This window comes from Melospiza melodia, chromosome 5 (assembly GCF_035770615.1).
Source record: "Melospiza melodia melodia isolate bMelMel2 chromosome 5, bMelMel2.pri, whole genome shotgun sequence".
NCBI lineage: Eukaryota > Metazoa > Chordata > Aves > Passeriformes > Passerellidae > Melospiza > Melospiza melodia.
This window is the reverse complement of record NC_086198.1, coordinates 10,857,686-10,874,433: the sequence shown is the minus strand read 5'-3', so window position 1 is coordinate 10,874,433 and position 16,748 is coordinate 10,857,686. Positions and strand designations below refer to the sequence as shown.

Sequence of the window (16,748 nt, the reverse complement as noted above, 5' to 3'; positions counted from 1 at the left end):
TTTTACACAGAACATATGATGGGTATCATTTTGATCTTTTTAAGCACAGGACTGAAATATTATTTTGATAGTGACTAGCTGAACATAGAAGAATCCAATTGCAGGGGAGAAGGTAGAAAAAGATTCTTATTTACTTACTTGTGGCTTTTCAGTACTTAAAGGGAGCTTATAAAAGAGAGGAAGAGTATCATTTTCCACTTGTGTAAAAAGTTAAGACAAGTGGGAAGAGTTTTAAACTAAAAGAGGGGAGATTTAGATTGGATGTTAGGAAGAAATTCTTTATTCAGAGCTAGGAAGGCACTGGAACAGGCTGCACAGAGAAGCTGTGGCTGCCACATCCCTGGAGGTGTTCAAGCCCAGGTTGGATGGGGCTCTGAGAAACCTGGTCCAGTGGAAGCTGGAATGAGATGATCTTTATGGTCTCTTTCAATCCAAACCATTTTATGTTGCTGTTTGATGCTATATGATTTGTTAGTCAGCTAATATTAATAGAAATAATACATGGAAAGTCCTTTTGAAAGAAAAATGTAACAACTACAAAACTGATCATAATTAATTGCTGTCACAATCTACAAATCTCAGTGAGTTATGTTGTTGCTTGTCTGTGTATCATGACAGCCAATCTTACAATACTTATTAATTAATTCAGAATATTGGCAGGTTCATTAAATGTATAACAGAAAAGCTTCTAATCCATATAAAAATCAGCAGTATGGAATTATTTCTAGCAAAAAACAAATAAGTTAGAACTATGTAATGGTTAAAAATGCTAGATTCCTCTGTCTTGTAGCAACCTGTACTCATAATTATAATAACAATAACAACATCCCTTTCCTCCCTATGTTATTTTTTTCTGTTTACACCAATACCACGGCTGAGTATGTGAATTACAAAATCAGTTGCAGTCTACAGTAAGAAATAATATTGGATATTGCCAGCTCTTTAACCAGACTTCAGAATTGTCTATATACAGTAATAGACTATGCTTCAAATATTTTAGATCAGGAAAAAATACATTTTCCTGCTATTTTGTCCTCAAGTGCAGTCACACTATTAAAATCAGCATGTTTGCAGGATTCCAAACAATGCATTTTTTGTCTGGGAAGCTGTAGATGTACTTCATTGCTCAGTGTGCAATACAACACTCAGCATTTGCATCCTGTCAGGGACTTTTCTCCATGTTCTCACCTACGATTTTTCCAAGTCACTTCCAAGCACTTTTGTCCCAACTGTTGTCTCATCTTCACTGAACATAAATATCTCTAATGGACACACACCCACCCACATGCATACATACACATGTGCACACAAAATACTAAGATTTCTCAGGGAGATATGAAGAAAATAACAAGGGTAATTAACTGAAAGAAGACAAAACTGAAATAATTTAGCCTATTCTACCTCAATCTTATCTCTTATCATTTGTGTTCTTTTAAGGCTACTGTTATGATATGGGAAATCCACTTGACTACTGCTGAGTAATTAAACCTCAAATAATACTGAAAATCTGACTAATTCAGTTACTAAGACAGCATTATCAGAGGAGCACTTTTTCTTTTCTCTTCCTTGACTAATTGTAAAGTCTCCTTCAATTATCCTGAAATAGCCCATCTGGATTCTTTGACAAAACCTAAAGAAATGTTCCAATGTTGGAGTAATTTTAATGCACTTCGGATAACACAGGACAATTGCTGAAGTTGCATCAGTACTTTGTAAATATTTATATAATAAAGACAATAACATTCCGTTTCTACTTCACAACTGCAGAATTACGATTTTAATTTCTAACAGATTTGCTTGTATTGGTACTTACTTTATGGTTGTCTCTAGTTATATCAGAGCAGTAAAGAAATACTGAGACAAGAAGCACATTTTTAAGAAAGTCAAATAAATATTAGCAGGTTTTTTGAAACTTCGTAAGGAGCTTGAAATGTGGAGGGCTATTGTTTGCAAGTTTTTGTTTGGTTGAAGATTTTATGTCAAACTAAATTATCTTTGCTGCCCTTGTAGAGACGTTGCTACTTTAAATAGAGCATTGTTACTTTAAATAGAATGTTGCTACTTTAAAATAGAGTGCTAGGTAACAAAAAAATTCTGAAATTATTATTTTTAAAGGATTAAACACCTACTATCAGTTTTGAAACATTTTTAGTAATGCTTTCCCCGTTATAATTTTCAAGAACTTGCTATCTAGGTGATGCATAGTTCAACTATGATAATTACATACAAAAGGGAAAAAAAATCAACATATTGCTAAAATTGCAGCTTGCAAACTCTCAATCTCCTTCAGGGTATACTTTTTTGGCATATTTACATATTTTCAAATTATACCTTTTGACAGGGACTAAGAACTTCTGTATTCTAAGCTCTGACACCACCCACGTGAATCTGCCAAAACCAAGCCTGATGTTTTTGGTTCCTTGTGTAAAATGGATCGTTTAATATTTTTCTTGCCATTTTGCTAAGAGGGCAAGTTCATAACTCCCAATTTAAATATTTTGATGTAGACAATTAGACTTAGGATGAAAGCCACAGTTTAAATTTGTAGGTGGAGTTTCTTGTGAGATATATACAAAATTAAATGAGTTCATTTTAGCTTGAAGAAAATTCTTTGCCACAAGTGACACAATTGTAAAGAGCACTATCATATAATTTAATAACTCTGAATCCCGAAGATGTCTCAGTCACAGCAGGCACCTTCACATGAAATCTTTGCAAAGAACTTTCAGTGGTAGTTTCACACTCTCATACAAGTTTGAGTAATTTTTACCCTTTGCTTTTAAAATAGTTCCTGAAAAGCAAGTAATTGCAGTTTAGAATGCATCACAGTGGATGCAAAATCTGTAATGAAACAGCATGAAAATCTTGCTCATTGGATTCTAAACCTTAACAGGTTTTATGGAAAATGTGAGGTTTAGTTATTTACTTAGAGGAAAAAATGTTTGTTTGGGCTTTACTAAAATACAGAAAGTGAATAATAGCACATGTTACCACACAATGCACTTGGAAAGGTTTTCTTCACAATTAAGCTGCAAGTCAAAATGCCAAAATAAAGTTGTCTTTTCCCACCACAGTATGATATAACTTAACATTTAACATCAGAAAAGAAGAACTTACAGGTAAAGCAATCTTTTAGAAAATTTCTGCTGTGACAGAGCTTCACATGACCTTTCACATTACTTCCTGGGTTCATTTCCTAGAAGAAACAGAAACAAGACCCACATGAAACCAGTTGCAATGTTAAGATAGCATCTATTTCATTGCCTTAAAACAGGTTACAAAGCAAGGTTTGGGAAAACTTTGTGGGCTGGTGTCTTCCAAAAGGCATAACCTAAAGTAAAAATTCTGGACTTGAAAGGTAATCTTAAATAATTTTCATCAAATCCTGTACCAGACACTGATATCCATTATCTTTTTGTAGACTTTCTGACTGATTTGAGATTACTCCTTGACCTTCCTGAGCACAGGGAAACCACACATGATCTTTCTTCTATTCATCACACTGGTACAAAAAGCCTTTGCATACATAGCCAGCTAACCCATATGGCATTGGCAGGGTAACATTCAAAAATAAACATGGCCTAATAAAACAAACCCAAAAAAAGCCAAAATGTGTGATTAGTTCTCCAGCAATGTTTTTATACATATTTGTTCACAGAGCAAAGAATAAAATACATAAAACACCTAACTGAAATAGTTATCTCATAAGAACAGCAAATAGAAGCTCTGTCCTGCAAGGGACTCAAGCCAGCACAAGAATGGAGGTGCAGAGGCACCTCTGGTGGGCATTGGCAGCAGGAAGCTCCCTGCTGGGGGGAGGTGAGTCCCACAAGCTGCTGCTTGGGGAGGTTTGCAGCCTGCTGGAAACTCAGGTCAGGACACTGCAGAAGGCTGCTGCAGACTATGACCCTCTGCTGCTCTTCCATACAAGCACCGAAGGTGACACCAGAGGCAATGAAGAAAGCACTGAGCATTGATTATGCTGCTAATTGTATGGGGGGTTGGGGTCAAGTCCATGGAGACTCCAGGCAGTTTTCCCCTCAATCCTTCCAGAAAGACAGAAGGATGAAAAAGGAAGTAACAGATCCCGTAAGAATTTGTTGCGCGGTCAGTGTGGGCTACAGGGTTTTAGATTTTTAACAAACACGGGATATTCTACAAGGACAGAGGATGGCTTAGCAGAGATGCTGTCCACATAAGTGGAGAAAAACATTTTGACAACAGGCTGGCCAACCCAGTAATGAGAATTCAAACTAGAAACAATCAAGAGAAAAAGTAAAGGACCAGGCTGGCAAGCAAAGAGTATGGGGTAATGTCAACAGGAAGAAATTTGTAAGCAAAAAACCAGGGCTGTAGGGGTCCCACCCCAACTGTGTACATGCAGATAGGGAAATGCCTTCCAGGCAGAATTATGGTAACGGTATTCTATCTTTTTTGGGAAAAAAACATACTTTTTTCTCTTCAAATAGCCTGTTTGCTAATGCACACAGCAGAGCAAACAGGACAAACTAAGAGGTCTGCATGTAGTTGGAGAATTACAACTTTACTGGGATCACAGACATGGGTAGACAGCTCACATAAACTTGAAAAGTAAACGTTTCAGCTGCTGCTGTGCAGCATAAGGAAGGCTATGGGCAATGGTCTCCCCATCACAAGATATAATAAAAAGATATCTCCTGATAGAGACTGTCACAAAAGTTATAAAGAAGGCCAATACACTGAATGCCCTGTTCATCCCACTCTTCACTGATAAAACCATCCCTCAGCTATCTCAGGTCCCTGAAAACCATAGGAAAGCCTAAAGGAAGGCAGATTTCCTCTCAGCGGAGGAGAGACAGGTTAGGAAGCATTTAAACCAACTGGACACACACAGATCCACAGGCCATAATGAGATGGACCACACATATTGAGGGTTGGCTGATGTCATTGTGAGAGCACTCAAATAATGAAAGATCAAAAAGGATAACAGAGATCAAGGTGAGGGGAGGAAAATCTCAGGACTTGAAGAGAATAAATATCACCTCTGCTTTCAAGAATTCAGTCTCAGCCTCACCTCAACTCCTAGCAAAGGAATGGAAAAAATAAACCTAAAAGCTATTGCCATACAAAGGAGGAATAAGAATTTATCTGGACATGGTAGACATGAATACATGGAGGGGAAATTGTACCTGACCAACCTGATAGCCTTTCACAATGAGCAGGCTGACCCAGTGGACAAGGACAGAACACTGAACATTGCTTATCTTGGCTTTAATAATGTTTCTGTCACAGCCTGGCATTGTCTTCCTCCTGAAAAACTGATGAAACACAAAACAGACGAATGGAGAGTAAGGCAAACAGAAAAGTGACTGAACTGCTGGCCAAAAAAGGTTGTGGATCAGTAGCACCACGTTCACTAGAGGCCAGTCATCAAAGGCACACACCAAGTGTCAATACAAAAGCCAATACTGCTCAGCAACTCATCAATAACTCACAAGTTGAGACAGAGGCATGGATACTACAAAACTAAGAGTGGCTTATACGTGCCAGGTTGTCCTGGCATTCAGTAAAACCTTGACAGGCTGAGAAATGGGCCATCAGCGACCTCATGAAGTTCAATACAGGGAAAAGGTGAAGTGCTGCACTTGGCAGGAATAATCCCAGGCATGTTGGCAGAAAAGAACCCGAGGGACAACAAGCTGGCCATGAGGCAGCAGTGCCCTTGCAGCAAAGAAGCTCCACAGCAACCCTCGGTGCACAAGGAAGAGCATCACCAGCACACTGAGGGAGGACATCCCTCCTCTCTGCTCAGCACTGCTGAGCCATCCTGAATGCTGCAGTGGGCTGCCCAGAACTGGGCCCAAGAGAGACAAAGAGTTACTGCAGCAAGGTCAACTAAAGTTTATGGAGGTAAGTAAAGGATTGCAGCACTTTTTGTATGAGGAGAGGCTGTGAGAGGTGGGGGCCTTGAGAAGAGAAGGCTCAATGGGATCTGTCCTATGCTTATAGACACCTGATCAGTGGCAGAAGAAGGAGGGCAGAACTTTTCTCAGTGGTAGCAAGTGAAAGGACAAGAGGCAACAGGCACAAATTAAACACAAGATATCCCATTTAAACATAATGATTTTTTTTTTCCATGGGGGTGGTCAACCAATGGCACAGGAGGGCCAAGATGCATCTCCATCCTTGCAGCTATTCAAAACCCCACTGGGCACAGTCCTGGGCAGTGTGTGCTAGGTGACCCCATGACCCTGATCTGACCAAAGGGCTAGACAGTCTCCAGAGGTCTCTTCCAACCACAACAATTCTATGATTCTGGAAAGCGATTTATTTAACTGGTCTCTGCTTAAAATAAATTGAAAAGAGGTTAAATTAATCACCCATGAAATCTCTTCTCCACAATGAAAGGGGGAAAAAATGTGCAATTAGCTAGTGTAAATACACTAGCTGCAGTACAATACTAGTACAATACAGCTAGTGTGAAAGGCTTTAAAAGGTTATAGCTGAAAGTTAGAAATATATAGGAACCGTGACGTTAATGAATGTCAACATGTCTCTTGGACTCCTGAATATCAATGGCAGGATTTTAAAACCATAGATTAAAAGCAACAGGAGAAACTCAGATACTCTGATCCAATTAATTGTCTCTCTGTCTGTAGATATTCAAAGCCCAGCTGGATGTGTGCCTGTGTAAGCTGCTCTAGCTGACTCTGCCTTGGCACAGGGGTTGGACCAGATCATCTCCAGAGGTTGCCTTCAACCCTAAAAATTCTGTGAGTCTGTCATTGTTAAAGATAAAAAATTTTCTCAATAATTTCTGCTGCTAACACTTCTAGTTTCCCATGAGAAAGCAGAACATAAATAAACGTAGAACTTCAGATAGGTATTCGCATCCGATATTTAAAACTTACTAATGACAAATGTATCAAATGTGTTTCCTTTCCTAATGGAAAGATATACTGAAAAGCAAACAAACCTTGCTCTGACCACTCAAAATCGTTGGCTAACATGCACTCTAAAAATGTGAATCACCTGCATGGTGTTCAGTGGAATAGAATTTCATGGCATTTTATACTAAATGCAAACATCAACACCTATGGGAGCAATAACAGGTTGACGACAACATCTCCCAAAGAATTGTTCCACTCATGTGGAGACATCAACCTGTGGAATAAGTTTTGTAAGTCATGAAGAACAGAAGCACAATTAGACTAGAAAATCCAAAGAAATATCTAATAATCAACATATTACTCCAAGGAAAAAAAAACTTTAGCAATTGAAATCACACATCTTCAAGGGATCAGACAAAGCTTTTATTTTTCCATAAGCTTTTTCTTTATGCAAGTTTGAATTTGAGTTGTTGAAAAGATATTATTTCAAATTATATTTTAAATTTTCTAATGACCTGTCTCCTTAGAGAAAAAGATAAACAGCATGTACCTATTTTATTTGTCGCCAGGCAAAACAAAGAATACAAGTTAAACAGAAATACAGTGTATTTCTGCACACAGGTACTCATAAAAAGGCATGCTATATGTAGATAGTCATATGGGCATCTTTTGTGTTCATGTTGCTATGGAAACAAACTCGTGTGTAACCAAACATGTTTACAAAGACATTCTAGCTCTTAAACAGAGTATGAGTCTTATCTTTTTTTATTTCTGAAATCAAGGATAAAAGCTGGTTTTTAAGGTTATAGAAGAGCTGCCAGTAGCCAACAGCATGCGAAGCTAACAAAATTATAACATCTTAAATACAAAGATTTTTCATTTCATAGTGTTTGTGTACTTAAATGTAACTTCAGAGACTAGCCCCAAACAGCAGTAGATTATGGCAAAAGTAAGGACACCACAGATTTTGCATTATACAGATGAGGCAGATAAACCTGGCATTTTCTTTGATTTCTTGGAAACAAAATTTATAGGAAACTTTCACTGTGGTACTACTTCTATCAAACAGCCCACCCATTAAAAAAGAGCAAATCAAAGAACTCTGTTATATAGATTTAAGTTCCTGTTTTCCTATTTTTTCACAGAGCATTAAACAATCTCTATTCAATACCTGTATCTGTTTTATTTATCTTGGTCCATCTGCTCTGCAAATGTTCTTGCAAAGCAGTTTCCCATGGCAACACCAAATATCACACAGTCTCAGTCTTCTGTCAAAGCCCTTCCAACTGATCCACTCCTGAATTTCAAACAGCATATTTTTCTGCAGTATTTAAGTAAACAATAAATGGAGTATTTCTTCAAGCAAAAAAAAAAAATCCACATGAATGAAATAAAGACCCATGAATAAGCTCCTCTCTCCAGGCATTTATTTTTTATTTTATTGTTTTAATAATTTAATTTTTCAAGAGCATTACATTTAAATGATCTAAAGCAAGGTGGGAGAGAGAGGTTACTTTAAAACCCTGTCAATATGATGGTAGTCTTTGTATAATTAAAATTTCAAAATCATTATGTTGCATGTAGCAAAACAAATCCTGCAAAAGTTTTAAGAATAAGGAAATAATATGTTGAAATGTAAGTTTTGGAATAAAAAGACCACAATGGCTGCTTACTGTGGGACAACTTCTGATAGATATCATCACCTAGAAAATATTACTAGCCAGCCCCTCTAATTTTTACATCCTCATATTTATAATGACCAAAGAAATGTAAATAAGAGGAAAATTCATCCACACATTTTCATTCAAGATAAACCAATAACACAGATTTCATGAAAGTAACTCCTACTTTACCTGAGATTCTGTCTTGAGAACCCATTCTCCCTGAATTAAGACATGCAAGAAACATACATTTTTAAGTGAAGTTCTTCTGAAAAACTCTCTTGAAGTAAGCATCAAAAAATCCCAAACTCTTCAGTAAATATCACCCAAGTCCTAAGCACACTCATTCTGGATGAAATTGCAACAGAGGCATTGTTCAAGCTGCACATTAAAGAAGAAATGTTCAGACTTAGGAAAACTGGCCTACTGAAATTCTAAGTCTCATATCTTTTATTTTAGATTTGTCTGACCAAAACGAAGATCAGCTAGGAACATATCCTGTGGAAGTCTGAAAAATAATCAGACCTTCTGGGCCATTCCTACACAACACTTTAGTTTAGAGCCTAGAGCTACTTCAAGAACTACTACAATTGAGCAGTCTCAGATCCACAGCAAACAACAGGATTAAATTCCCACAATAATTTTCCATCAGCATCCCCTCCTGTCCTGGTTATGGCTGGGATAAAGTTAACAGTGTCCTTAGCAGCTGGCACAGTGCTGTGCTCTGGGTTCAATGCAGGGATAATGTTCCTATCACACTCCTGGTTTTGGTTGCTGCCCAGCAGTGCTTACCCCAAATTCGGGACTTCTCAGGCTCTGCCAGTGAGGAGGTGGCACGTGAAGCCACGGGAGCACAGCTGGGACAGCTGACCCCAACTGGCCAAAGGGAAATTCCATATCCCACAATGTCACACCCAGTATATAAACTGGGGGAAGCTGGCTGGAAGGGGCTGATCACTACTTTCAGAAGGGCTGGGCATCCACGAGCCAGGGGTGAGAAGTTGTATTGTGCATTTCTTGTTTCTCTTGGGTTTTCATCATAGAATCAGTCCTCCCCCTCCTTTTCATTTCTAATAGTATAATTAGGATTATTTATATTTTATTTTGTTTCAATTATTAAACTCACAAACCCTTAATCCATAAACCCTACTTTTTTTACCTGATTCTCCTCCCCACTGGAGGGTAGAGGCAGGGAGTGGGTGAGTGGCTGCCTGACACTCAGTTGCCAGCTGGGATGAAATCACCCTACCTTTCCCTAAAATTTCCTTGGGTTATTCTTGGGTTTTCCAGGCACACTCATCTGCTCACCTTGGAATTTGGCCCAAACATGTTTTGCAGATTAGTCTACATTTCTGGTCTCTATGGTGAAATTCTGTACAATGATTCTGCTATTTTTAGTTTGAAAGGCTTCTCTACATGCTTTAGGCGTAAATAACACCATGGACTAAGGAAGCAAAACATGGCATTTCTACAGAGCACAGGGCAGATCTACAAAAGGAGTAGAACTCAGCAGTCTGTTGTGCATGCACCAAGTCAGTCCACTTTATGAATATACGCAAATAATGCTGGAGGGAAAAACCAAAATACAAATACAAGAGCCCTCTGCCTGCAAATAAGAGCAGATCAATATGCCTCTACAAAACCACCTGTATGCTCAGCTGCTACCTTTCCTGTGGTTTACGACCCATAGCCAAAGTACAAGGCCTAAAATTATCTGTGTACAGACATGAACAATAGATGCATTTTATCATTCCACTCTAAAAACTTTTATTCTGCATTTTTAACTGGCCATTGAAATAAGCCTGTGGATTAATGAGTGACATGTTTATGATTCTAATGCATTTTATTTTCCAAGCAAAGACAGGTAGTAGAACTGATTCCATCAGTCACTAGGGTCATCCTAAAAACTGCTAATTCAATCCCTAATTGTATAAGCCTAACCATGAATGTGTTTTATTATTCTTCACTGTATTCAAAGTGTTTCTCTTGAATACGTAGGTTGGTTTTCTTGGTTTGTAGGAAAATCAAAGTTAAAAATGTTTCAGCCAAAATTACAGTGAAAGTTATAAAAAGAACATTAAGTTTTCATCAAACCACACATACTTTGTGTTTACCTGTCCATAGGAGGATTCAATTTTGACTAATTTTAAAATACCATGGTAAAAAGATCAGTGATGACATGACTTGTAATAGTAAATTGCATCACATGCTACAGCCTGTGATACATGTGAGATGAACTGGCTACAAACAGAGCATATTTTCAAAAATTTTTTTCAAATATGCTACTTCAAAAGTTATGATTTAATCTAAAAATAAAATAGAAATTCTTAGAGGACTAACATCCTGCTTTTTCTGAAAATCTGAAAAGCTATAATAAAGACTTTAAGTTATTACAATCTATTCTGCAAACGGCTAAGCAGCCAGGACCGTGTTCATTTATGCTTTGTCCTTTTAAGCTTTCAGGGTGCTGTGTAGCCATAGTAACTACGCTTTTTCTCTGCAAAATCCATTAGCTGGTTTCAATCTGGGATTCAATACTACCATAATCAAAGCCAAAGATGAAAAAAAAATTGTGATTAAGAAAAAGATTGTTGGTGACAAGCATTTCTTTTAAAAGCAATTTCTGCATATCTATGCTTTATACACAACAGCAAAAGAAACCAAAAGATTAAAAGGACATCAAAAGATAAATTCAAAATTAATTTTAAAACTAGGTTACCACCAGGAATTACAAACTACTTCCTCAAACTAGATAGTTCAGAGGACTAGGATAAGCTCTACCCTGCATTCTATTTGTATGTTGTTTCTAGTCACAACAGCACTAAACAACTTCAAATGCCAGCTCAGTCCTGACACTGGTTACAGATAAACTAAACTAATGACACTGTCAACTGTTTGCTTGAATCCTGATTACAGGAAGGTACACTTGGTAACCAGGAGGAGGCACATTTTTTGCAAGCAATTGGTATATACTCCACAGCTGGATTTTGAAAGTATAGGAATCTATTCCACTAACCATTAATTTAAAAATAAATTCCTTGAGTCTTTGTACTGAATACCATGTTCCTTAACTGAAAATTTTCATTGCCTCCTCAGCTATTTTACTGTTAGTTCATCCTTTGCTGATTGCTCAAATTCCACCTGCTTCTGCATTATATTAGAATCAAACATGATTCAAAGCTAGGATATCTGCCATGGCAAGAGTGTGCATATTTGGGTTGGGGAAGGGGAGCATATCCCCTAATAAGAGAAAATTATCCATAATGGCATTTTATTTCTGCATTCTAGCTTCATATCCTGCCATAGCCCTTCTTGTAACAAGCAACAAGAAAGAATGGCAAGGCTATGGCTGTATAGGGTAAAGAAAGACTGCAGTACTACTTTTAAGAGACCACAAAAATTGCAAAATGAACTCATAGTTGCATTCAACAGAACTTAAAAAAATAAACTTCATGAGTTACCTGAATGTAAACCTTCTCTTTTTCCCTATAATACACAACTTGTAAAGCCCTGACTTCACTGAAGTTAACAGCAAAACTGCCATAACCTTCACTAGAGCAAAGATTTCACCCCATGTATATTTAATGACAGGGATGACACAAGAGAGGATTAAAGGTCATGCTTTCCCTGTCACTACAGCAGAGGACAGAGTCACATCATCATGGCTCCTACACCCAGCTTGTCCAAGGATTCTGTGATCACCAGCCTGCCCTGGTCTACATCAGAATGACAGCACTTTCTGGAAGTCATGGTGTAAACAACACTAACAGTTTCCAGGAGTTCAGCTCTCAAAGAAAGATGCATAAAACGCTTCTTTCCAAGTACTCTTGGTTCTGCCTTTCAAAGAACTGCCAGAGGCTCACCTTTACCTCAAAACACTATGAGCATACTGAGGAAGGCAGGGATGTCCTTAACAGAACATTTTGACAAGAGACTCTTGGTAATTAGCAGTGACTGCAGAATTTCATCCAATCAGCTACAGAACAAAGTACTTCTGTATATATTGACAGAATACTCCATGAACTGAAATATTAGAAGATAGGTCCTTTGCTTTTTCCACCCAGTCTTTCAGATGCAAAACCTCATAACAGGAAGCAGCAGCGATGGTAAAAATCACAGAAATCAAATCCAGCACTGAATAGTATTTGGAAAAATAGAATTACAAAAAAACCCCCACCAAAACAAAACAAAAAACCAACCAAACAAAAACTGCAACCACAACAAATCAAAAAAGCTGGAGATTTCATAAAGTGGTGTGGGTGCTCCCAGCAGACTTGCAAGTGTTGCAGAATCCAATGAGAGCTTTTGCAAGTAACACAGCTTAGAATGCCTTGAAAAACACCAAAAATTTTCTGTTCCCACAGGCTTTAAATCAAAATACTGCACAGCATTGTCTATGTACATGCCTGTTTAGCTAACTTTAACATTCACCCACAATTACTCCATAAAATTTTTTGTCAAAATTCAAAAGCCATTTTCCCTTCTTTTTCTCATTAAGCCAAGAGAGACACCAACATTTTAGGGTGCTTATTTTCATACCCTTGCTTTTTTCCAGGATTTAATTAAGATGTTAATGCCTTTCAAGACCTAAGAATAAGCCACAAGTTTTAAGTTATGAGGAAATACAAGCTAAACTTATCTTTAAAACCTGAAGTACCTATTAAAATAAACTTGGAAGAGAACTGGTCATTGGAAGTTTTATTTTGTTTGGCATTAGAAAACAAAGGAACTTCACACCATAAAACTACCCATTTGTCATCTTCATCTGAGAAAGCTCTCTAAAGATGTTTTCTATGTCCAAGGATATCACTTCTTTCACATAAACCTCCCTGCTTACTCTCCATTCCAGTATCTGCAGTTGCCACAGTTACCATTTTGCACGACCACACTGTGAGTGGTGACCTCACTTTCAATAAATCCCCAAACGCTCAAAGTTTGCAAAATATTTCAAGGTTTGTGCAGAAATTTTGCCATGAATTTTCACTAAAACACTGGCAGGTGCCAAGGCACTTTCAGACAATGTCTCTTTTTGAAGACTGTATATTGTATTTGCAAACTTTCAGCCACAATGAGAATACAGGAAGTGAATGAAGGTATAGGAACCAGAATCACAGCAAAAGTCATTAAATATATTCTGAGAATTTCAACATGCAATTTTCATTATGATTCAAAAAGTCTTAAATAAGGAAGGTGATCCAAGTAGAATCAGGTTTCCTCTTTCCAAATTCCAAAAATGACAAAGAAAAATCCTTAAAAATTCCTAAACCACAAGTTCGTAAACAAGCCCCAAGTTACAGCATTAATGGATTCACCTTCCATAGATGCTTTCTATGCTACCATGAACACAAAAAACACAATCAGAAATCTTTCTCTTGAGCTTGACAGATGGCAAAAACAAACCATGTCATGACTGTAACAGATAAGTCACTTAGCTAGAGTCTCCTAATAAACAAAAGCAGATATATTGGATTTCTGCATGAGGTTCCACAGCTGAGCCCTTAAGGACGAAGAATATAAAGAACGCTGCTTAGAGGAATTCAGTGTTGTGTTTGAAATCTTTAATGTGATACAGATTACTATTGACTGATATATAAAATTCAGGTACACATTACATCTCTCCAAGAAGCAGAATTTCTAGAAATTAATCTATATTTACTAAATGCAGTGCTGGACTTTAGACCCTGCTAGAAGCTTCCAAAGAAAAACTCTTCTCCCTACTTTTCCTGCAGATGAAAAGTACACACATGATTATGGAAACTGTCCTACCTTCCAAATAAGTGATTATCACAATAAATATAGAGATTGAATAACTTCCAATACTTTCTTTTAATAAATTAGAATAAATTACATTCTATTCAGTTTTTTCTATTCTGTTAGATCAGAGGCCTTACATGCCACTCAACTTTTGTGTTTCCTACACCCCAAATCAAAAGAGAACATGATGAGATGAAAAGAACCCATCTGGATTACATGAATATGATGCTAACAGGGAAAGGGACCTAATAGAATTATGAAAACATCATACCCATCCACTTATTAGCATACATAAAACTTTTAAATCAGAATTTTTTTGTCACAGAGCATCTCTAGCTCAACAGTTAACACTAAGGATCAAATGTGAGAGAAGGTTATTTTCATATTCATTCTGTGATCTTTCATATGCAAAGCAGCATCACCCTGTTCCTTATCTCTCAAAACTCCACTCTTCTATGAACACACTTGAAGATTCTGCATTGGCTTTAACCTTAGAATAACAATGACTAAAAGCCATCTGTGACAGCCCAGCACCTTGCCATAGATGCATTTATTTCCCTGCTTGGTATATTTGGCATCTTTCTCACTTATAATGTCACTAGATTTTTTTAAAGTTACTCTTCTGCTGGCACTAACCCTGCTGATCTCAGGTTTCCCCATGCAGACAGAGCAACCAGAAGGGTTCTTGTCTTTCCACCCTGTCCTGACATGGAAACAAGAGGACACTGGAAGATCAGTGGATTATCTACAGCTGGATGAAGCAGATGTTAATGCTTCCCATGGACCTCAGAAATCAGGAAAACAGATTTCTGTACTTGTTGACTGGCTTTTTAGATTAATTATTGGTGTCTAGCACAGACTACTGCATTTCCATGTGTATTTAAAAATCCTTGCCCACACCAGCAGTTAGTATTAATCAAGTTTTCCATCTAAAATCAAGAGTGATCAACAATGAAAACTGTCCACAGTGTTGAGCTCAGAGCACTGTGGATCAGAAGCACCAAGCGCAGCTGTAGGCCAGTCATCAAAGACACACCCCAGGAGTCAATAGGAGAGCCAATACCGTTCAATATCTCCATCAATAACTTGCAAGGTGAGACAGAGTCTCACTCTGTGAACTTCAGCAAGTTCACAGACAGGACAAAACCAGACATAGTGGATACATCAGAGGGTTGTGCTGCTATGAAGAGGATTCCTGACAGGCTGAGGAGAGAGCAAAATACCTGAAATGCCAAGAGGAAGTGCAAAGTCCTGTTCCTGTGGAGGAACACCAGGCACCAGTATGGGCTGGGGGCCAAATTGCAGGAAGCAGCTTTGCTAAGTGGGACCTGACAGTCCTGGCAGACAAGCTGACCATGAGCCAGCAGTGTGCCCTCACATCAGAGATGGCTCAGAGCACTTGACCCCTCCAGGAGGTCAAAACTGGTGCTTCTTCCCCTCTGCTCAGTACTAGTGAGAAACATCTGAAAGGCTCACTCCAGCCTCAAGCTCCCCAGTACAAGAGAGCACAGTGAAGAAGTTCAGTGAAGGGCAACAAAGATGATTAAGGGACAAAATCATCTTTTTCTATGAGAAGCTGAGAGATAAAGGCACTCAGCATGGTGAAGAGAAGCCTCAGGGATGGGACACAAAAGAAAGAGAGAGACTGGAGTTTGCCAGTGGTGACCAGTCAGTCACAGGACAGAGGGAACAGGACACAAACTGAAATGCAGGAAATGGCAGTAAAACATCAGGAAAGCCTTCTTATTGTCACATTGGGCAAACACTGGAAAATGTCACCAAGGAGGATTGTGGAATCTTCATTCTTCTACAAGATCAAAATATTACTTGATGCAGCCCTGCAGTCCCTTCCAAACTCAACTGTTCTGTGAGTCTCTTAGGAATGAATATGTCTGATTTTAAAATAGGGAACCCAGGTGAGGTTGCTCACCCACACTGAGAGTTATGAATGTCTACACAGTGTTTTGTTATGATCCACACTATGTTCTTGCATAGAGTCAACTTCATGATGAACTAAACTACTACATACTCATTATGTGTGCCCGTTGCTTTGAAAGTAATTATTCTCATATTGATCAGCAATGTTAATGCTCAATTATTTATGAAAAAAAATCTTAAACTAGGAAAAAGTATTTACAACAATAAGTGTTCTGTGATTTTTTTCAATTGCCTTACGCTATAATTTTTTCATAATGTGAACACTTGGATTTCATTGTGTAGATTTTTCAAAGTACCATCTGTTTTTCAAGTCCTCATAGATTTTGCCATTAATAAATCTAAATCCCTGCCATCCTCATTCACTGTACAAAACAGGCATTGCATATCACTCAAAATATGAACAAAAATTCTCCAAGTTTGAAATTCTCTATGAAGTGAGCTGTATCTCTCATTTTGCATTTCCTACTTATCAGACAACTGTTTTACAATTTAAATGTTATGTCAACTCATCCATAACCTTCTTTTA

At 37.9% G+C, this 16,748-nt stretch overlaps 1 protein-coding gene across 6 annotated transcripts in view; it reads right to left on the bottom strand.

The window, feature by feature from the left end:
- The window catches only part of MARCHF1 (membrane associated ring-CH-type finger 1), a 222,755-nt gene that overhangs the window by 146,395 nt on the left and 59,612 nt on the right, over positions 1-16,748 (bottom strand). For all 6 annotated transcript variants that reach the window (XM_063156268.1, XM_063156269.1, XM_063156270.1 and 3 more), the window contains exon 2: positions 3,118-3,196. The gene's annotated coding sequence lies outside the window, so the exon portion shown is untranslated. The remainder of the gene's footprint in view (positions 1-3,117; positions 3,197-16,748) is intronic.